Source organism: Mixophyes fleayi, chromosome 3, assembly GCF_038048845.1.
Source record: "Mixophyes fleayi isolate aMixFle1 chromosome 3, aMixFle1.hap1, whole genome shotgun sequence".
Taxonomy (NCBI): Eukaryota; Metazoa; Chordata; class Amphibia; order Anura; family Limnodynastidae; genus Mixophyes; species Mixophyes fleayi.
In genome coordinates, this window is record NC_134404.1 from 27,896,162 (window position 1) to 27,919,124 (window position 22,963).

General features: G+C 45.2%; 1 protein-coding gene across 2 annotated transcripts in view; it reads left to right on the plus strand.

Moving 5' to 3' along the window:
- Positions 1-17,084: 17,084 nt before the first annotated feature.
- The window catches only part of LOC142143432 (cytochrome P450 2K1-like), a 59,875-nt gene continuing 53,996 nt past the window's right edge, over positions 17,085-22,963 (plus strand). The window contains exons 1-2 of one of the 2 annotated variants that reach the window (XM_075201271.1): positions 17,096-17,177; positions 20,955-21,022. The gene's annotated coding sequence lies outside the window, so the exon portion shown is untranslated. Of the gene's footprint in view, positions 17,178-20,954; positions 21,023-22,963 lie in introns of both variants that reach the window. The other variant, XM_075201272.1, reaches the window with a different exon arrangement.

The following is a 22,963-nucleotide window of genomic DNA, read 5'->3' on the forward strand; positions in this document are numbered from 1 at the left end:
CTGAAGGTGTTCCTGTGTTTCCTCGTGTATTCAGCGCTGCTGATTCCTGTGGTTTCCAGACCACTTCTACTCCTGTGGTTTCCAGACCACTTCTACTCCTGTGGTTTCCAGACCACTTCTACTCCTGTGGTTTCCAAACCACTTCAACCCGCCTGTGTATCATCGTGACTGTTAGCTGATTCCTATCCGCTGCCTCCGTGCACCACAGTCTTCTAACCACTTCAACTCTGCTGTGTATCATCGTGACTGTTAGCTGATTCCTATCCGCTGCCTCCGTGCACTACAGTCTTCAATCTACTTCAACTCGCCTGTGTATCATCGTGACTGTTAGCTGATTCCTATCCGCTGCCTCCGTGCACCACAGTCTTCTAACCACTTCAACTCTGCTGTGTATCATCGTGACTGTTAGCTGATTCCTATCCGCTGCCTCCGTGCACTACAGTCTTCAATCTACTTCAACTCGCCTGTGTTTCATCGTGACTGTTTGGCTGATTCCTACCTGCTGCCTCCGTGCGCTTCAGTCTTCAGCTCATCTCATCTCTTCCGTGTTTCCTCGAGACTGCTACAACTTATTCCTACCCGCTGCTCTCCGTGCTCAACAGTTCCTGCTCAGCTCTGCTCTCCCGTGTTTCATCGTGGCTGCACCTGCTGGTTGCTACCCGCTACCTCCGTGTACCTGCAGAGTCCTGCTGACCGCTACTCCTCAGTTCTACTCGTGTCTACAACAGCTGATCCGCTCTCCGTGCTTCTCAGTGTTCCTGCTGGTCTCTACTCGCCAGTCTGCATCGGATCTGCGCCTTACTGCTTTCACCTCGTCTAGACCATCGCTACTCTTCAGGGTCCACCAGGAGTCCAGTTCTACATACTACTGCTTCCTGAGTATTTGTTCCCCTGCTGGTCTACCTACCTGTGCGCTGCACCTACTTGATTACCGCTTCACTCTTCTGGGACTTCGCATCCTGCCGGCCTCCAGCCGTTCAGGTATCTCTGCACTCCTGTCTGACAGCCTGCTCCTGAATCACGGTATGCATACTTCTCATTGACTGTGCTGGTGTATTGCATATCTTGCTGGACTGAGTTTGTTCTCCTCTGGAGTTTACTATCCGCTGAGACTATTACCATCATTGACTGTGTTATCTTTTGCCCGGATAGTTTCAGTGACTTTCTATTATTGCAGTGCTGTTCAGTCATTACTATATTGTGCATGTTATTGTGGATCAAGTTTAAGGTGCCCGTGTATCCTCTGTATTGCAGTCTCTCCCCGTGCTCCTCCTCACATATATATTCAGTGGTACAACTTGCTAGAGACAGACCACTGATCCCTGTTTCCTGTGTCACCTGTTCCTGTATCCTCTCACATAGCAGTGGTACAACTTGCTAATGCAGACCACTGACTCCCCGGATACCTCCACTTGGATTCCATTCCTTCACTCAGACAGCGGTACAACTTGCTATCCGCAGACCGCTGACTCTCATCACTTCCTCGTTTCTGTTGGACATTCCTCCTCACTATAGCAGTGGTACAACTTGCTACCGCAGACCACTGACTACCCTCACATGTCCTTTGTCCATACAGTTCCTCGTGTATTACTACATCCATATTACCAGTGCTGCTAGTCATAGACTTTCCTGAGCATCTCTATCATCTGCTATTTCCTGTTCCGTGATCACCCTGCTACCAGAGTACCATATTACCATCTATACTGCTCTGGTAAGCCTATCATCTGGTGATCCCTGGGTAAAGACTCCTAGTGCCCGTGACAGTAAGATCAGGTCATGACAGACCCAGATACGGAACCTACAGCCAAAGAGATGCTGCAGCATCTGGTCACCTGTTTGGAGCAACAGGATGCTCGCCAACAGCTGTTACTTCAATGCTACCAGTCGTTAGCCTCCCAAGGACCATCTGGACAGCCTGTTACAGCTAATGTTGAAGCTCCTGTGCTTTCCTCCGTTTCCCCAGTGCCATCCCAGGTGTCTACAGCTCCCACGCTTCACCTGCCTACTCCGTCAAAGTACGATGGAGACCCCAAAACTTGTAGGGGTTTTCTCAACCAATGCTCAGTTCATTTTGAGCTCCAACCTCAAAATTTTTCTACCCACCGTTCCAGAGTGGCCTATCTTATCTCATTGTTTTCTGGACAAGCTCTGGCTTGGGCCTCCCCTCTGTGGGAGAGAAACGATCCTGTATTACAAGATAGTGCCAAATTCATTTCTATGTTCCGAAGTGTGTTCGATGAACCAGGTCGTGTGACCTCCGCTGCTTCCAGCATTCTTCGTTTACGTCAAGGTTCTCATACAGTGGGCCAGTACGTCATTCAATTTAGGATATTAGCCTCTGAACTTCAGTGGAACACTGAAGCATTAATTGCCGCCTTCTGGCAGGGGCTCTCCGATAAAATTAAAGATGCACTGACTACCCAAGAGCTTCCTTCGTCACTAGAAGATTTGATCTCTCTTTGCCATCGTGTAGACATGAGGTTTCGTGAAAGAGAATCTGAGAAAACAACTTCAGTTAAAGCACCTCTTCGCTCAACCCCTCAGTTTCGTCCAGCTTCACCTTCCGTGATTCCCATGGAGATAGGACGTCCCAAATTATCTTTAGAAGAGAGGAAACGAAGAGTAAAGAATAGACTTTGTATCTATTGTGCTGATTCCACACATATGCTCAGTTCTTGCCCTAAGAAATCGGGAAATGCCAGGCCCTAACTAGTTCTGGAGAGGTGAAGTTAGGGTCCCTGGAGTCCTCTCCATCTTCTATGAAATTAAAAGTCTGCGCTTTTGATGTTACGATTTCCTTTGCTACCAAATCCTTTGAGTCTCAGGCACTGATTGATTCTGGAGCAGCAGGAAATTTCATTTCTAAATCCCTAGTGAATCAATGGTCCCTACCAGTGATTACTTTGAAAACACCGATTACTGTGACTGCTATCGATGGATCACGTCTCATCAATGGTCTCATCACTCAGAGTACGTCTCCAGTAACACTTCAGATTGGTGTGCTACACCATGAAGAAATTTCGTTTTTAATTCTTCCAGTTACGACAAGTCCGATTGTCTTAGGCCTTCCATGGCTTCAATGTCATTCTCCCCAGATTGACTGGCGCACTCCTCAAGTTACGTCTTGGGGAGCTGAATGTCATCATCGTTGTCTTTCTCAAGTCATTCCTCTTAAAGTACAGCAATCTTCCATCTCATCTTCCTCACCGGGACTCCCTCCTCAGTATGCTTCATTTGCCGATGTTTTTGATAAAGCTCAGTCTGAACGTCTTCCTCCTCATCGTTCTTGGGATTGTCCGATCGATCTTCTACCTGGCAAGACTCCTCCCAGGGGTCGGGTCTATCCACTTTCGTTACCTGAAGCTCAAGCCACATCTGAGTACATCCAGGAGAATCTCCAGCGAGGGTTTATTCGACCTTCCACCTCTCCCGCTGGAGCCGGGTTCTTCTTCGTAAAAAAGAAGGATGGATCACTACGCCCCTGCATAGATTTTCGTGGACTCAATGCCATTACTATTAAGAATCGGTATCCCATTCCGTTGATCACTGAGTTATTTGATCGCATCAAGGGAGCTCGGATCTTTACCAAGTTGGATCTTCGTGGTGCCTATAATTTAATTAGAATCCGTCCCGGTGACGAATGGAAGACAGCGTTCAACACCAGAGATGGGCATTATGAATATCTAGTAATGCCTTTCGGGTTGTGCAATGCCCCCGCTGTTTTCCAAGGCTTCGTTAATGAGATCTTTCGGGACTTATTATATGTATGTGTCGTTGTCTACCTGGACGACATATTGATCTTTTCACAGGACCTGCCTTCTCATCACCAACATGTGGCAGCGGTCCTTTCCAGACTCCGGAAAAATTCATTATTCTGCAAACTAGAAAAATGTTCATTCGAGTTGCCCCAGATTCCATTCTTGGGGTATATTGTTTCCGGAGTTGGCCTGAAGATGGATCCAGACAAGGTGAATGCTGTATTACATTGGCCCCAGCCAACTACTCTTCGTGCTATCCAGCGTTTTTTAGGTTTCGCCAATTACTATAGACGCTTCATTCAAGAGGTTTCCAACCATTCTATACTAGACCCCAAATGTATCTCGCTGGCTGCTTCTTCCACCAAAGTGCTACCATTTGGGAAGACCCTCGTGCCTCCTACTCTGAGGAGGAAAATCCTTTCGTGGTTCCATTCTTCTCGTTTTTCTGGACATGCCGGTGAACGCAAGACCTTTGAGATTCTCTCTCGAAGTTACTGGTGGCCCTCGATGAGGAGAGACGTCAAAGAGTTTGTTGCTTCCTGTGAATTGTGTTCTCAGTTTAAATCCTCCCGCAGAACTCCAGCGGGGTTGCTGCAACCACTACCCATTCCGTCCAAGCCCTGGACCCATATTAGTATGGACTTTGTTACTGATCTGCCATCTAGTAAAAATTATAATACTATTTGGGTAGTGGTAGACAGATTTTCGAAGATGGCTCATTTTGTCCCTTTGTCTGGTTTGCCTTCCTCGTCTACTTTGGCTGAACATTTCGTTAAAGAAATCTTTCGTATCCATGGATGTCCGTCTGAGATTGTGTCAGATAGAGGAGTACAATTCGTTTCCAGATTCTGGCGGGCCCTTTGTAAAACCTTGGGCATACGATTAGCACTCTCATCTTCTTACCATCCGCAATCAAACGGACAAACTGAACGGGTCAATCAAGATCTCGAGACCTTTATAAGGATGTTCTCATCAGCCAATCAAGACAACTGGGTAGAATTGCTTCCTTGGGCTGAATTCGCCCATAACAACATGTACCATGAGTCATCGTCCAAAACTCCATTCTTTGTGGTTTACGGTCACCATCCGTCTTTTCCGGAATTTCCTGCCCTCCCTCCCACCCAAGTTCCTGCTGTAGAGACTGTTTGTCAGACCTTCAAAAATATCTGGTCTCAGGTCAAAACCTGTTTAAAGAAGACATCTGCCAAATATAAGTCTTTCGCAGATAAGAAGAGGCGGGCTATTCCACCACTAAAAATTGGAGATCGTGTCTGGTTATCTACCAAAAATATTCGTTTGAAGGTCCCATCTATGAAATTCGCTCCTCGTTTTATTGGTCCATATAGGATCATTCAAGTAATAGATCCAGTTTGTGTCAAACTTCTACTTCCTAAGAATCTTCGTATTTCCAATGCCTTCCATGTGTCCTTGCTCAAACCTCTCATCATCAACCGTTTCTCGACTCCTCCTTCAGCACCTCAGCCAGTTCAAGTTCATCAGGAGGAAGATTTTGAGATTACTCAGGTATTGGACGCAAAAATTTCGCGAGGAGTTCTCCGTTTCCTCGTTCATTGGAAGGGCTTTGGTCCTGAGGAGCGTTCATGGATCAAAGCTGAAGATCTCAACGCCCCAGCTCTTCTTAAGAAGTTTTATTCCAAAAATCCGGACAAGCCCGGTTCCAGGCGTTCTGTGTCCACTTTTAAAAGGGGGGGTACTGTCACTCACCGGACTGTGAGTGCTTCTTCCCGTATATTTAGGAACCGTGGCCGTCCTCCATCCTGAGGGTCTGCGCATGCGCAGCCCTTTCAAACCCTTCAGTACCTGTTCCTTTAACTTAATTGGCAGATCAGGCAACACTCCCTATATTAAGCACCTGTGGTCAATACCACGTTGCCTGATCTTGGAGTCTCATTCCCCATGAGCCTCTGAAGGTGTTCCTGTGTTTCCTCGTGTATTCAGCGCTGCTGATTCCTGTGGTTTCCAGACCACTTCTACTCCTGTGGTTTCCAGACCACTTCTACTCCTGTGGTTTCCAAACCACTTCAACCCGCCTGTGTATCATCGTGACTGTTAGCTGATTCCTATCCGCTGCCTCCGTGCACCACAGTCTTCTAACCACTTCAACTCTGCTGTGTATCATCGTGACTGTTAGCTGATTCCTATCCGCTGCCTCCGTGCACTACAGTCTTCAATCTACTTCAACTCGCCTGTGTATCATCGTGACTGTTAGCTGATTCCTATCCGCTGCCTCCGTGCACCACAGTCTTCTAACCACTTCAACTCTGCTGTGTATCATCGTGACTGTTAGCTGATTCCTATCCGCTGCCTCCGTGCACTACAGTCTTCAATCTACTTCAACTCGCCTGTGTTTCATCGTGACTGTTTGGCTGATTCCTACCTGCTGCCTCCGTGCGCCTTAGTCTTCAGCTCATCTCATCTCTTCCGTGTTTCCTCGAGACTGCTACAACTTATTCCTACCCGCTGCTCTCCGTGCTCAACAGTTCCTGCTCAGCTCTGCTCTCCCGTGTTTCATCGTGGCTGCACCTGCTGGTTGCTACCCGCTACCTCCGTGTACCTGCAGAGTCCTGCTGACCGCTACTCCTCAGTTCTACTCGTGTCTACAACAGCTGATCCGCTCTCCGTGCTTCTCAGTGTTCCTGCTGGTCTCTACTCGCCAGTCTGCATCGGATCTGCGCCTTACTGCTTTCACCTCGTCTAGACCATCGCTACTCTTCAGGGTCCACCAGGAGTCCAGTTCTACATACTACTGCTTCCTGAGTATTTGTTCCCCTGCTGGTCTACCTACCTGTGCGCTGCACCTACTTGATTACCGCTTCACTCTTCTGGGACTTCGCATCCTGCCGGCCTCCAGCCGTTCAGGTATCTCTGCACTCCTGTCTGACAGCCTGCTCCTGAATCACGGTATGCATACTTCTCATTGACTGTGCTGGTGTATTGCATATCTTGCTGGACTGAGTTTGTTCTCCTCTGGAGTTTACTATCCGCTGAGACTATTACCATCATTGACTGTGTTATCTTTTGCCCGGATAGTTTCAGTGACTTTCTATTATTGCAGTGCTGTTCAGTCATTACTATATTGTGCATGTTATTGTGGATCAAGTTTAAGGTGCCCGTGTATCCTCTGTATTGCAGTCTCTCCCCGTGCTCCTCCTCACATATATATTCAGTGGTACAACTTGCTAGAGACAGACCACTGATCCCTGTTTCCTGTGTCACCTGTTCCTGTATCCTCTCACATAGCAGTGGTACAACTTGCTAACGCAGACCACTGACTCCCCGGATACCTCCACTTGGATTCCATTCCTTCACTCAGACAGCGGTACAACTTGCTATCCGCAGACCGCTGACTCTCATCACTTCCTCGTTTCTGTTGGACATTCCTCCTCACTATAGCAGTGGTACAACTTGCTACCGCAGACCACTGACTACCCTCACATGTCCTTTGTCCATACAGTTCCTCGTGTATTACTACATCCATATTACCAGTGCTGCTAGTCATAGACTTTCCTGAGCATCTCTATCATCTGCTATTTCCTGTTCCGTGATCACCCTGCTACCAGAGTACCATATTACCATCTATACTGCTCTGGTAAGCCTATCACCTGGTGATCCCTGGGTAAAGACTCCTAGTGCCCGTGACAGTAAGATCAGGTCATGACAGACCCAGATACGGAACCTACAGCCAAAGAGATGCTGCAGCATCTGGTCACCTGTTTGGAGCAACAGGATGCTCGCCAACAGCTGTTACTTCAATGCTACCAGTCGTTAGCCTCCCAAGGACCATCTGGACAGCCTGTTACAGCTAATGTTGAAGCTCCTGTGCTTTCCTCCGTTTCCCCAGTGCCATCCCAGGTGTCTACAGCTCCCACGCTTCACCTGCCTACTCCGTCAAAGTACGATGGAGACCCCAAAACTTGTAGGGGTTTTCTCAACCAATGCTCAGTTCATTTTGAGCTCCAACCTCAAAATTTTTCTACCCACCGTTCCAGAGTGGCCTATCTTATCTCATTGTTTTCTGGACAAGCTCTGGCTTGGGCCTCCCCTCTGTGGGAGAGAAACGATCCTGTATTACAAGATAGTGCCAAATTCATTTCTATGTTCCGAAGTGTGTTCGATGAACCAGGTCGTGTGACCTCCGCTGCTTCCAGCATTCTTCGTTTACGTCAAGGTTCTCATACAGTGGGCCAGTACGTCATTCAATTTAGGATATTAGCCTCTGAACTTCAGTGGAACACTGAAGCATTAATTGCCGCCTTCTGGCAGGGGCTCTCCGATAAAATTAAAGATGAACTGACTACCCAAGAGCTTCCTTCGTCACTAGAAGATTTGATCTCTCTTTGCCATTGTGTAGACATGAGGTTTCGTGAAAGAGAATCTGAGAAAACAACTTCAATTAAAGCACCTCTTCGCTCAACCCCTCAGTTTCGTCCAGCTTCACCTTCCGTGATTCCCATGGAGATAGGACGTCCCAAATTATCTTTAGAAGAGAGGAAACGAAGAGTAAAGAATAGACTTTGTATCTATTGTGCTGATTCCACACATATGCTCAGTTCTTGCCCTAAGAAATCGGGAAATGCCAGGCCCTAACTAGTTCTGGAGAGGTGAAGTTAGGGTCCCTGGAGTCCTCTCCATCTTCTATGAAATTAAAAGTCTGCGCTTTTGATGTTACGATTTCCTTTGCTACCAAATCCTTTGAGTCTCAGGCACTGATTGATTCTGGAGCAGCAGGAAATTTCATTTCTAAATCCCTAGTGAATCAATGGTCCCTACCAGTGATTACTTTGAAAACACCGATTACTGTGACTGCTATCGATGGATCACGTCTCATCAATGGTCTCATCACTCAGAGTACGTCTCCAGTAACACTTCAGATTGGTGTGCTACACCATGAAGAAATTTCGTTTTTAATTCTTCCAGTTACGACAAGTCCGATTGTCTTAGGCCTTCCATGGCTTCAATGTCATTCTCCCCAGATTGACTGGCGCACTCCTCAAGTTACGTCTTGGGGAGCTGAATGTCATCATCGTTGTCTTTCTCAAGTCATTCCTCTTAAAGTACAGCAATCTTCCATCTCATCTTCCTCACCGGGACTCCCTCCTCAGTATGCTTCATTTGCCGATGTTTTTGATAAAGCTCAGTCTGAACGTCTTCCTCCTCATCGTTCTTGGGATTGTCCGATCGATCTTCTACCTGGCAAGACTCCTCCCAGGGGTCGGGTCTATCCACTTTCGTTACCTGAAGCTCAAGCCACATCTGAGTACATCCAGGAGAATCTCCAGCGAGGGTTTATTCGACCTTCCACCTCTCCCGCTGGAGCCGGGTTCTTCTTCGTAAAAAAGAAGGATGGATCACTACGCCCCTGCATAGATTTTCGTGGACTCAATGCCATTACTATTAAGAATCGGTATCCCATTCCGTTGATCACTGAGTTATTTGATCGCATCAAGGGAGCTCGGATCTTTACCAAGTTGGATCTTCGTGGTGCCTATAATTTAATTAGAATCCGTCCCGGTGACGAATGGAAGACAGCGTTCAACACCAGAGATGGGCATTATGAATATCTAGTAATGCCTTTCGGGTTGTGCAATGCCCCCGCTGTTTTCCAAGGCTTCGTTAATGAGATCTTTCGGGACTTATTATATGTATGTGTCGTTGTCTACCTGGACGACATATTGATCTTTTCACAGGACCTGCCTTCTCATCACCAACATGTGGCAGCGGTCCTTTCCAGACTCCGGAAAAATTCATTATTCTGCAAACTAGAAAAATGTTCATTCGAGTTGCCCCAGATTCCATTCTTGGGGTATATTGTTTCCGGAGTTGGCCTGAAGATGGATCCAGACAAGGTGAATGCTGTATTACATTGGCCCCAGCCAACTACTCTTCGTGCTATCCAGCGTTTTTTAGGTTTCGCCAATTACTATAGACGCTTCATTCAAGAGGTTTCCAACCATTCTATACTAGACCCCAAATGTATCTCGCTGGCTGCTTCTTCCACCAAAGTGCTACCATTTGGGAAGACCCTCGTGCCTCCTACTCTGAGGAGGAAAATCCTTTCGTGGTTCCATTCTTCTCGTTTTTCTGGACATGCCGGTGAACGCAAGACCTTTGAGATTCTCTCTCGAAGTTACTGGTGGCCCTCGATGAGGAGAGACGTCAAAGAGTTTGTTGCTTCCTGTGAATTGTGTTCTCAGTTTAAATCCTCCCGCAGAACTCCAGCGGGGTTGCTGCAACCACTACCCATTCCGTCCAAGCCCTGGACCCATATTAGTATGGACTTTGTTACTGATCTGCCATCTATTAAAAATTATAATACTATTTGGGTAGTGGTAGACAGATTTTCGAAGATGGCTCATTTTGTCCCTTTGTCTGGTTTGCCTCCCTCGTCTACTCTGGCTGAACATTTCGTTAAAGAAATCTTTCGTATCCATGGATGTCCGTCTGAGATTGTGTCAGATAGAGGAGTACAATTCGTTTCCAGATTCTGGCGGGCCCTTTGTAAAACCTTGGGCATACGATTAGCACTCTCATCTTCTTACCATCCGCAATCAAACGGACAAACTGAACGGGTCAATCAAGATCTCGAGACCTTTATAAGGATGTTCTCATCAGCCAATCAAGACAACTGGGTAGAATTGCTTCCTTGGGCTGAATTCGCCCATAACAACATGTACCATGAGTCATCGTCCAAAACTCCATTCTTTGTGGTTTACGGTCACCATCCGTCTTTTCCGGAATTTCCTGCCCTCCCTCCCACCCAAGTTCCTGCTGTAGAGACTGTTTGTCAGACCTTCAAAAATATCTGGTCTCAGGTCAAAACCTGTTTAAAGAAGACATCTGCCAAATATAAGTCTTTCGCAGATAAGAAGAGGCGGGCTATTCCACCACTAAAAATTGGAGATCGTGCCTGGTTATCTACCAAAAATATTCGTTTGAAGGTCCCATCTATGAAATTCGCTCCTCGTTTTATTGGTCCATATAGGATCATTCAAGTAATAGATCCAGTTTGTGTCAAACTTCTACTTCCTAAGAATCTTCGTATTTCCAATGCCTTCCATGTGTCCTTGCTCAAACCTCTCATCATCAACCGTTTCTCGACTCCTCCTTCAGCACCTCAGCCAGTTCAAGTTCATCAGGAGGAAGATTTCGAGATTACTCAGGTATTGGACGCAAAAATTTCGCGAGGAGTTCTCCGTTTCCTCGTTCATTGGAAGGGCTTTGGTCCTGAGGAGCGTTCATGGATCAAAGCTGAAGATCTCAACGCCCCAGCTCTTCTTAAGAAGTTTTATTCCAAAAATCCAGACAAGCCCGGTTCCAGGCGTTCTGTGCCCACTTTTAAAAGGGGGGGTACTGTCACTCACCGGACTGTGAGTGCTTCTTCCCGTATATTTAGGAACCGTGGCCGTCCTCCATCCTGAGGGTCTGCGCATGCGCAGCCCTTTCAAACCCTTCAGTACCTGTTCCTTTAACTTAATTGGCAGATCAGGCAACACTCCCTATATTAAGCACCTGTGGTCAATACCACGTTGCCTGATCTTGGAGTCTCATTCCCCATGAGCCTCTGAAGGTGTTCCTGTGTTTCCTCGTGTATTCAGCGCTGCTGATTCCTGTGGTTTCCAGACCACTTCTACTCCTGTGGTTTCCAGACCACTTCTACTCCTGTGGTTTCCAAACCACTTCAACCCGCCTGTGTATCATCGTGACTGTTAGCTGATTCCTATCCGCTGCCTCCGTGCACCACAGTCTTCTAACCACTTCAACTCTGCTGTGTATCATCGTGACTGTTAGCTGATTCCTATCCGCTGCCTCCGTGCACTACAGTCTTCAATCTACTTCAACTCGCCTGTGTATCATCGTGACTGTTAGCTGATTCCTATCCGCTGCCTCCGTGCACCACAGTCTTCTAACCACTTCAACTCTGCTGTGTATCATCGTGACTGTTAGCTGATTCCTATCCGCTGCCTCCGTGCACTACAGTCTTCAATCTACTTCAACTCGCCTGTGTTTCATCGTGACTGTTTGGCTGATTCCTACCTGCTGCCTCCGTGCGCTTCAGTCTTCAGCTCATCTCATCTCTTCCGTGTTTCCTCGAGACTGCTACAACTTATTCCTACCCGCTGCTCTCCGTGCTCAACAGTTCCTGCTCAGCTCTGCTCTCCCGTGTTTCATCGTGGCTGCACCTGCTGGTTGCTACCCGCTACCTCCGTGTACCTGCAGAGTCCTGCTGACCGCTACTCCTCAGTTCTACTCGTGTCTACAACAGCTGATCCGCTCTCTGTGCTTCTCAGTGTTCCTGCTGGTCTCTACTCGCCAGTCTGCATCGGATCTGCGCCTTACTGCTTTCACCTCGTCTAGACCATCGCTACTCTTCAGGGTCCACCAGGAGTCCAGTTCTACATACTACTGCTTCCTGAGTATTTGTTCCCCTGCTGGTCTACCTACCTGTGCGCTGCACCTACTTGATTACCGCTTCACTCTTCTGGGACTTCGCATCCTGCCGGCCTCCAGCCGTTCAGGTATCTCTGCACTCCTGTCTGACAGCCTGCTCCTGAATCACGGTATGCATACTTCTCATTGACTGTGCTGGTGTATTGCATATCTTGCTGGACTGAGTTTGTTCTCCTCTGGAGTTTACTATCCGCTGAGACTATTACCATCATTGACTGTGTTATCTTTTGCCCGGATAGTTTCAGTGACTTTCTATTATTGCAGTGCTGTTCAGTCATTACTATATTGTGCATGTTATTGTGGATCAAGTTTAAGGTGCCCGTGTATCCTCTGTATTGCAGTCTCTCCCCGTGCTCCTCCTCACATATATATTCAGTGGTACAACTTGCTAGAGACAGACCACTGATCCCTGTTTCCTGTGTCACCTGTTCCTGTATCCTCTCACATAGCAGTGGTACAACTTGCTAACGCAGACCACTGACTCCCCGGATACCTCCACTTGGATTCCATTCCTTCACTCAGACAGCGGTACAACTTGCTATCCGCAGACCGCTGACTCTCATCACTTCCTCGTTTCTGTTGGACATTCCTCCTCACTATAGCAGTGGTACAACTTGCTACCGCAGACCACTGACTACCCTGACATGTCCTTTGTCCATACAGTTCCTCGTGTATTACTACATCCATATTACCAGTGCTGCTAGTCATAGACTTTCCTGAGCATCTCTATCATCTGCTATTTCCTGTTCTGTGATCACCCTGCTACCAGAGTACCATATTACCATCTATACTGCTCTGGTAAGCCTATCACCTGGTGATCCCTGGGTAAAGACTCCTAGTGCCCGTGACAGAAATGGACAAAGGCAGTTTGGTTTCTGTCTCTATAGGCCCCCCTCCAGTTGTAGAAAATACAAAAAAAATCAGCCGTTATAGACTGTACAATATCATTTTAAATGGACAAAGCCAGTTTGGGGTCAGTCTGTATATGACACCCTACCCATAATGAGAAATTGCCAAAACAGCAACCTTTCAAGGTTACGTGATATGGAAATGCCCCAAGTCCCTTTCCTCTTTGGGGGTAAATTGAACCCTAGACTTAAATAGAAAGTTTTAAAAAGATTTTATTGTCATCATCTGGATCTTCATCCTCACCCTCATCAGTGTGTACATCATCATCACAGACTATCAATTCATCACCGCTTGAATCCGCCATTAGAGAACAGTCAGTGCTTGGATGTCTTTGATGGTGAAGACCTTCCTCGTGGAAAATGTAGTTAATTTTTATAAACATCATTTTCTCCACATTTTTTGGAAGCAACCTTCTGCGATCACTGACTAAGTTCTCTGCTGTACTGAATACTCGTTCAGAGTACACACTGGAGGGTGGGCAGCTTAGGTATTGCAAAGCAAGTTTGTACATGGGTTTCCAAATGGCCTGATTTTCCTCCCAGTAAGGAAAGGGACTGTCTGACATTTCCATATCAATTACCTCTTGAAAATAATCCTCCACCATTCTTTGCATGTTTTATTCTCGTATTGGATGGAGTTATGGGCAAGGTGAAACATTTTTTAGAAAAATCCTTCAAACCAGCCCAGATGTTAAATTGTTCTGGTCTGCCCCCTGCATCTTCCCTGCTTCTTTTTGGGAAATGTAATTTTTTACGAGCAGCAGCAGCTTGAGAAAGTGAAGGAGGACACGTAGTCAAGCCAAGGCCCAGTTCAGCGGCCAACTTGCTGAGCAATAGCTCCTTGCAACAGTTCACATCTCGCTCAAGCAAAGCCTCAATGTAGGTTTTAAACCTTGGATCAAGTACAGTGGCCAAAATGTACTGATCCGAGTTCAAGATCTTAATAATTCGAGGATCATTGCGAAGCGAATGAAGTACTTGATCGACAAGGCCAACATACTTTGCAGAATTGCTTGCTTTCAGCTCCTCCTTCAGTTTCTCAAGCTGCTTTTCCAATAGTCTAATTAAAGGAATGACTCAAACTAGCAGAGTCTGCACTCACCTCACACGTCACAATTTCAAATGGTTTCATCACCTTGCACAGCACTGAAAGGATTCCCCACTGTGCAAGAGTGAAATACATCCCCCCTCCTTTCCAAATGTCATGGCTTGTGCAATACGCTTGGATGGCTTTGCTCTGTTCCTCCATCCTCTGAAGCATGTACAGGGTGGAATTCCACCTAGTTACTACCTCTTGCTTAAGTTTATGGCAGGGCAAGTTAAACTGCTCTTGGAGCTGCTGAAGTCTCCTACATGCTGTGGCTTAATGCCTGAAATGGCCTGAAATTTTACGGGCTACCGAAAGCATCTCCTGCACCTCACGGTTATTTCGTAGGAAGCTCTGCACCACCAAGTTGATGGTGTGAGCAAAACAGGGGATGTGCTGGAAATCACCTAGCTGTAATGCTGTAATGCTCGCACCATATTGTTGGTGTTATCAGAAATTACATATCCTGGGGAGAGTCCAAGTGGTATAAGCCATGTATCAATCACATCTCTAACTTTTACGGGAAAAATGGTGTCGCGATGGAATTCTGTAACGCGGACAAAAAACCTCAATTAACTGTGAAAAACCAGCTGCGTTTATTGTGGAGATTGGATGCAGCTCTAACACTAACATGGCAGCCATGGCGTCTGTGATTCGCTTGGCAACTGGGTGACTGCTGTCATATTTGCTTCCCCTAGCAAATGATTGTTTCACAGTTAATTGCTGAAATGTAGGACTGCTCATTTTCTTGGCCTGCCTCTGGGCTGACGATTCACCCCCAGCAGCAACAGCAGCAGCAGCAGTGGGACTAACGCTTTCTTCAGAGGAATCAATTATAGTGCAGGAGTCATCCAGCCTTAATAAGTGGGATGCAGGGCTAACTCCGAGCTCTACTGAGGATATTGATGAGAATAGTGTGGTGGGTGTATTTTGTAGTCGTCGGGATATCGGTGACCGGAGGGTCCTAGCTGATGATGGAGTGCTGTAATTTTTTTGGAAGAACTTTCAGCTTTTCCCAACACTTTGTCATGAACTCTCGTCAAATTGCGTAACATAGACGAGGTTCCAAGATGGTTAAGGTCCCTCCCTCGACTGACTGTGGCTTGACATACACTACAAATGTCTATACAATTGTTGTCTGGATTTGGGTAGAAATAATTCCACACATAAGAAGTGCATTTTTTTGTTTTATGGCCAGGCATGACAATGGCCTTTTTCTTGTCACGTGCCAGAACTGCTGCCACTGGTGCAGGACTTACACAAACAACCTCATCCTCATCAACATCCTCATTAGCGCCCTCGTCGCCTACACAAATCTCACCCTCATCCTCCTCTAATTCCAAAGTGGCATCCTCAATTGGTGTATCACCGGCTACACTCGGGCTGTTCAGGCACACATCAGCGGAACTGCTGAAGGGGCCCTTCTTTATGGGTACACTAACTGCTCACGATTAGACATACCACTGTTGGATGGACTCTCCACAGGGATTGGTGTCATTTCTGATTTAGAGCAAACATTATCCTCCAATGCCTTACTGTTATCTTGCAGCTCGGCTTTGACGCATAACAGTAGTTGTGCACCACTTGTAGGCTCGGTAACATTTTTGGATCTGCTACTAACAGAGAAAGGCGAAGGCCTCATTCTCTCTTTGCCACTGCGTGATTAGAATGGCATGTTGGCAATTTTTTTTTATCGGCAGTTAACTTTTCCTCAGTTAGACTTTGTTTTCGCTTCAACACCGTAAATTTTTGTTTGGTGTGTGTTTTTTTGGATGATTTCAAAAGACGGTGTAGTTTGACATCGCATTTCCCAGATGACGGACTGGGAACACTACCATCAGGACTGGTGACAGAACCTGGTTGCTCATTTTGCTCATATGTGGACTGCTTTGAATCCATTCTGAGCCCAAAGCACTTGTAGTGCTACAAATTGTTTTTGACACTGCTGCAATATAGTACTTTTTTCACAGCCAGATAAATTTCTGCAAAAGAATGGGGGACACCCCAAAAGCAAATGGAACTGCTAAATATATAAATATATTTCTTATTAAAGGGCTGCAATATAGTTCTTTTTTCACAGCCAGATAAATTTCTGCAAAAGAATGGGGGACACCCCAAAAGCAAATGGAACTGCTAAATATATAAATATATTTCTTATTAAAGGGCTGCAATATAGTTATTTTTTCACAGCCAGATACATTTCTGCAAAAGAATGGGGGACACCCCAATAGCACTTGGAGTGCCAGAAACTGAACAAAAAACCCTCCTCTCTTTTCTTACTGCTGTAACAATCTGGTATTAAGCTTTCAATGCTGTTTAATACAATCAATCACTGTCCCTGCGCTGATATAGCCAGTGTGACCTAACCCTGCTCTCTCCCTGTCAAATGGCGATGGATTGCTGTGGAGTCTGGTATTTATGCTTTTTAAATTTTGCGAGATCCGAGCTCAGAAAAACGAATACGTCACAATGACGTTTTGCCTCGATTTTGAAACCGAATTGGTGGGAGAGTACCGAGCGTACTCGGCTCGGTATTCGGATACCCTAAATTCGGTTGAATTCGGATCTCGGGGAACCAAGCCCGCCCATCTCTAGTTGGAAGAGCTGCTGAGCTGTTCATTATTTTTTAAATTTTGACAGTTACATCCAACTTATTGATAACTTAATAACCCTAATTTGAAGATCTAAACCCGGGCAACGCTGGATACTTCAGCTAGTATACAAATAATCAATACAGTGAAAGACTGTTATACATAGTTGTTAAATACCATATTTTTTTGTGTGTTTAGTTAGAGGTGGAGTCATTTGGAATGGTTATACTCCCCTGCATGCCAGGTGTGTTGTAACTATATGGCTTAAATATTCTCCAAGCATTTATATACACACAACTCACTGCAAGAGAACAGAATAGAGAAGACTGAATCAGCGATTTGTGTAACCTCGGCAGAACTCAAAGTAAGAAACAAGGTCCTCTGACTGTTCATAAACATTTTGACTTTGCTTTATTCTATGAATTCTCAGTGTGTGTCTCATTAAAGACATTTAAACTGGTGGAGGTTTAAACTGAGTGCTCAGATTAGGAAGTTGTATCATTTAATACACATAAATGTTTATCTGCATGTCTGATTGTGTATCTCACAGGTCACTATAGTAATATGTACTTAATGTATTATTGTAAATTTTATTGAATATAGTGGTTCATTTAGAGGTGATGCACAAGTGCTTATAATGTGCATAGGGGAAATATGGAAATATGCACATAAAAAACATATTTTCATGCATATGTTAAGATGGATGCATCTCAAGATGCATCCAGCTTAAAACCGTAGCATTTCACAAGGTGCATTTCAGATGTAATAAGTATGTAAGTATAGATATGTGGCTTGGCAATGTTAGTAATAAATGCTAACGTTACATTACCCTATTTATACACAATATAATAATGTAATGAACTGCCAGGTACACATTTCAATATAAAATATAATGAAATACAAACACAAATTAAATACAATCTGCTATTTACCCTTTTAAAAATGACATGGTAAATGTCTTCATGCAGTGGTCCAAATGGATATGATAATTATGCAAATCAACTTTATATAATATTGCCATTAAAGATTTAAGTATTATCAGCTGGATGAGTCAAACAGAATCAGCCAATCAGAAGGGGCTAGATAGTGCTGCTGATAGTCATCATGCTCAGTGCATATCCTTGTCTCCTTCACCTTCACCTCCTAAAAGGTGTATCTGTCCTCCCCTGTTCTGCCTATCCAGGTGTAAAGAGATTCAAGTCTAAAATATGCATAAACATTTTTTTAATACTAATATTTATTTATTAGGAACTACAGTGTTCTGGATCACTTTACAGAGGGGAAAATAGGACATACATAAAACAGGGAAATAAGAAAGACCATAAGGGCAGACATGAATATCAAAGTTAGGGATGACGCTATTCATGAGAGAGATTGCATTCTAATTGGAAGTGGGCACAGCTGAAGCAAGAGGAGTGACTGTGGCTTAGAGTGGAGATTGTGACAGTTATGAGAGCATTAGTGTGGTAGTAAAGGTGGGAGTATGGTCATCTATAAAAAGAATAAAGGTTTTATTTTTTTTTTGCTTTTTAAAAATTTAAAGGCTTTGGGAGAGTCTGTGTCATGTCTTTCACTGGAATTTGATACTGACTGGTGTTGGCGCGACTAAACTGAGAGGCGCGGAGTCTAACGCACTTCCGGTGTTCACCAGGGACGCTCGCAAGGAGGTATGGACTTCGCTGCGTGATAGTCACCAGTGCAATAGATAAAGCATAGTCAGACAGGCCGAGTCGGAAACCAGATGGGCACAGTACAACGGAGGATAGACAAAGAGTAGTCAGGAACGGTCCAAGGGTCAATACCAAACGGGCAGCGAAGTACAGAAGGAAGATCTGGAGGAGTGGTCAAAAACAAGCCAAGTATGCAGGTATAAGACAGGAAACAACACGGACTGCAGGGAAGCTGGAGTATGAGAACCAATACTCTGGCACCTAAATGGTGCCAGAGAGAGGCTTAAATAGAGGAGAGGAGGAAACGAGAGAGACTTCCGGCTATCAGACTCAGCTGATCACCGGAAAAGCGTCCCGTTGCTAGGGAGAGGCAAAATGCGCAAGCGAGTGCTGCGGACATGTGGGTGGAAGGCGTCCTGTTGCTAGGCAACGGGACGAGGGCAGCGATTAGAAGGCGTCCGTCTCCGGAACCCGTGGGAGGTGCGGAGATGGCACCTGACAGTCTGATTGGGCATGTTAAGGAATACCACGAGTGAGTGGTGGCACTGGATAAGTTTTGTAGGCGGGCAAGAGATATTATTACCAGAGATGAGGTAAAATGCAGATGAGAAGTAGATATAGGAACGGGAGATGGAGATGGGTATGAGATTTTAGATGTGGTGGTATTGTCGAGGGCTTTTCAGCGAAGGGTGAGTAATTTGAATTATATCATGGCATCAGGAGTCAGTGTAGGGATTTGCAAAGTAGTGCAACAGATGTGGAGCAGCAGGAAGATCAGTTTTGCGGTGTCATTTTTGATGGATTGAGGTGAGGAGAATACCAGAAAGAAGTAATTTGCAATAGTCAAGTCAGGCGATTATGAGAGAATAGATAAGAGTTTTGGTATCATCTTGAGTAATAAGAGGGCATATTCTGGCACTATTACTAGGAGACTTGAGGTGGGGTGCTGACTTTGGTGGGAGGAAAGATGAGCTTTAGGTAGTGTAGGGACATCCATGTGGACATAGCAGTGAGTTGATTCACGACATAGCACAGAAGGGGAGTGGGTAGGTGATGAGAGGTAGTGTTATGATTCCGTATTCTTAAAAAGAAGATATAATCTTTCTGTTCCCTGAACTTGCTCAACGTATATTTTTAAAACTGTTTACTAGTCTCTGAGCTTGCTCAGCCTTTGTTCATAACTCTGCAGCTGCCTTTGATTATTTCTAATTATTATCCTTTAAATGGGGCCTTTTGTACCGGCTTTGCAAAGTCATTATTTGTTGATAGCGCTGCAACCTCTGAGCCTGCTGTTGAACTTCCTGACTGATTTTTCAGTCTATTTCAGTCATGTTACCTGCACAGGTTTACTATCAGCATTGTCTGCATTACCTGTCTCCAGTCCTACTCAAGCCTAGTTACCTGCATTACCTGCACAGCTTCCAACTCCACTCCTGCTTCCTGTCCAGTCTGGCATCCAGCCATTGAAGTTCAACTTTCGAACGGAATATACAATGCATGCTGTACATGTGACCATTTGGAGCACAGTATCTGTTATAGATTAATCGTGCAATATTGTCTTCTAATATTGTCCCAGCTCCTGCCTTTATTCTACAGGTTTTGCAACCAACTGAAACAAGTAGATTTGGGTGTCATCAGAGTAGAGGTGGTATTGGAGCCTGAATGAGCTAATTCATTCCCCAAGAGAAGAGGTGAACAGGGAGGAAAGCAGAAGGGTGAGAACAGAGTCTTGTATATAGTGGCAATGGAGGGGAGAATGTGTCAGTGGTAGAGACACTAAATAAGTGGCTTGATTTCAAAAGCAGGGAGTGGTCCAGGAAGATGAGTGTGGAGAAGCTACCCTTAGATTTGCATTTGATTCATAGACTTTTGCCATTTCTGGGGCATGAGCATACACATTTTGTGCTTGAGTGTGAAAAAGGGGATGTGTATATGTATATGCATAACACTACAATTTCATGTTGAGCTAGGTTGTGCCCCGCTCCCCACTTTGCCTTTTAAAGAAAATTAGTTGAAAGGACAATAGTAACAGATCTAGTATGCAGTGGTGATCCCCATACACTTGATACATAAGGGTGCAATCCACAGTTGCCTGACAGAGAAAGGAAGCTGGCTTCTGTTGCTAGGTAACTGTTCCAGCATGCTGCAGTGATCACCATATTTCTTAACAGGGTCAGAATTTGGTTACCATTTGGTTCTTCCAGAATGAGTATAATCACTGAACACTGATGAAAAAATACCAGGAGGGAGAGATTACAGATCTCAGTTAAAGCTGGGATGAGCACATGAGACAGGGATCAACTGATTTTGGAAGGTATAGGATCAAGAGGACAGGTAGTAAAGTGAGCAGATATAAAGTGATTAAATGAAGCAAAGGTACAAGAGGGTACAGGGAAGGAATTGGGCAAGTTGTTGGTTATTGAAAAGAATACATTTCATGTAGGCTCTCATTAATCTTCTATTTTATGTAGGAAGCAAGATCTTGGGCATAGATTGTAGTCGGAAGATTTGGCGTGGACGTTTGAGAAGAAATTTGAAGGTTTGTTGTTAGAAGCCTGAGCAGAGATAAGAGATTAGATGTATGTGTGTTTGGCAATATCCATAGCATTTGTATATATACTGTAGGTAGCACTAAATTTGAGGAAGTCATTAGAAGTATGAAATTTTTACCAATGACAATCTACTTTTTGAGAGCTTTTGAAGGCCCCCAGGATTCATTGATTGAGTAGTACCATGGTAACAAGATATTCTTAAATATCTGTCACAAGTTTTTGGGATGAAAATTAGAATTCATCATAGAACAAGGTACTTAAAGTATGAGAACAATATATATAAATATATATATATATATATATATATATATATATATATATATATATATATAAAATGAATAAGCTGACTCAGTCTCGGTCATCATTTCTTTCACTATTTTGTTATGTGAACTAGGACAGATCTGCTGATGTTTTAATCACAAATTTTTCAGGATTAGTGCAACTAAATCCTAACACAGGTTGTAGTTAATTAATGTACATATCTGATTAGCAATATAGCCCTTATCAAAACACCATAGGATGTAACTTCCATAGCTTTTGATTAAAAGGTAACCAAAATTTTGCATATCGTAAATTATATCTCCTCCTCACCTCACCCTCCTGCCACCATCGTCCCATCTTCCTCCAAAAGCCAGCTCTGGAAATCCTTCCCCCCCTTCTTAGGATGAAGAAGTCCACTCCCTCATTCTTTTCTCTACCCTGTTTACTTGCCACCTTGATCTCATCCCTTCTCACCTCCTTCTCTTCCTCTCACGCAGTGCCTGCTTCTTGCACACCTTTTGTCACGGGCACTAGGAGTCTTTACCCAGGGATCACCAGATGATGGACTTACCAGAGCAGTATAGGTGGTAATATGGTACTCTGGTAGCGGGGTGATCACGGAACAGGAGACAGCAGATGGTAGAGAATGCTCGTGGAAAGTCTATGACTAGCAGCACTGGTAATATATAGGTAATAGTACACGAGGAACTGAATGGACAAAGGAAACGTGAGGGTAGTCTGTGGTCTGCGGATAGCAAGTTGTACCACTGCTATAGTGAGGAGGAATGTCCAGAAGTAACGAGGAGGTGATGAGAGTCAGCGGTCTGCGTACAGCAAGTTGTACCGCTGTCTAGGTGAGGGAATGGAATCCAGGTGGAGGTATCCGGGAAGTCAGTGGTCTGCGTTAGCAAGTTGTACCACTGCTATGTGAAAGGATACTGGAAACAGGTGACTCAGGAAACAGGGATCAGTGGTCTGCCTCTAGCAAGTTGTACCACTGAAATATATATGTGAGGAGGAGCACGGGGAGATAAATGTAATGCAGAATATACACGGGCACACTGAACTTGATCCCACGATGATATGCACAAAATAGTAATAACTGAGCAGCACTGCACAAATATACAAAGTCACAAGAACTATCCAGACTAAAAGGTAAAACAGTCAAATGATGGCAACAGTCTTAGTGGATAGGCAACTCCAGAGGAGAACAACTCAGTCCAGCAAGGTATGCAATACACCAGCGCAGTCAATGATAAGTGTGCATACCGTGGTTCAGAAGAGCAGGCTGTCAGAAAGGGGTGCAGGGATACCTGAGCGGCTGGAGGCTGGCAGGATACGAAGTCCCAGGAAAATGGAAGCGGTAACCAAGTAGGTGCAGCGCACAGGTAGGTAGACCAGCAACGATGGAAACAATACTCAGGAAGCAGTAGTATATAGAACTGGACACCTGGAGATCACTGGAGAGTAGAAGTGGTATGGCAGAGAAGACAGCAGTGGAGCGTTGATCTAATGCAGACAGGCGAGTTGACACAGGCAGGAACACTGTAGAAGCACGGAGGGTGGATCAGCTGGCTGCAGACACGAGGAGTACTGGAGGGTTGCGATGAGAAGGGCACTGCAGATACACGGAGGCAGCGGATAGGAATCAGCTGGTGCAGTCACGA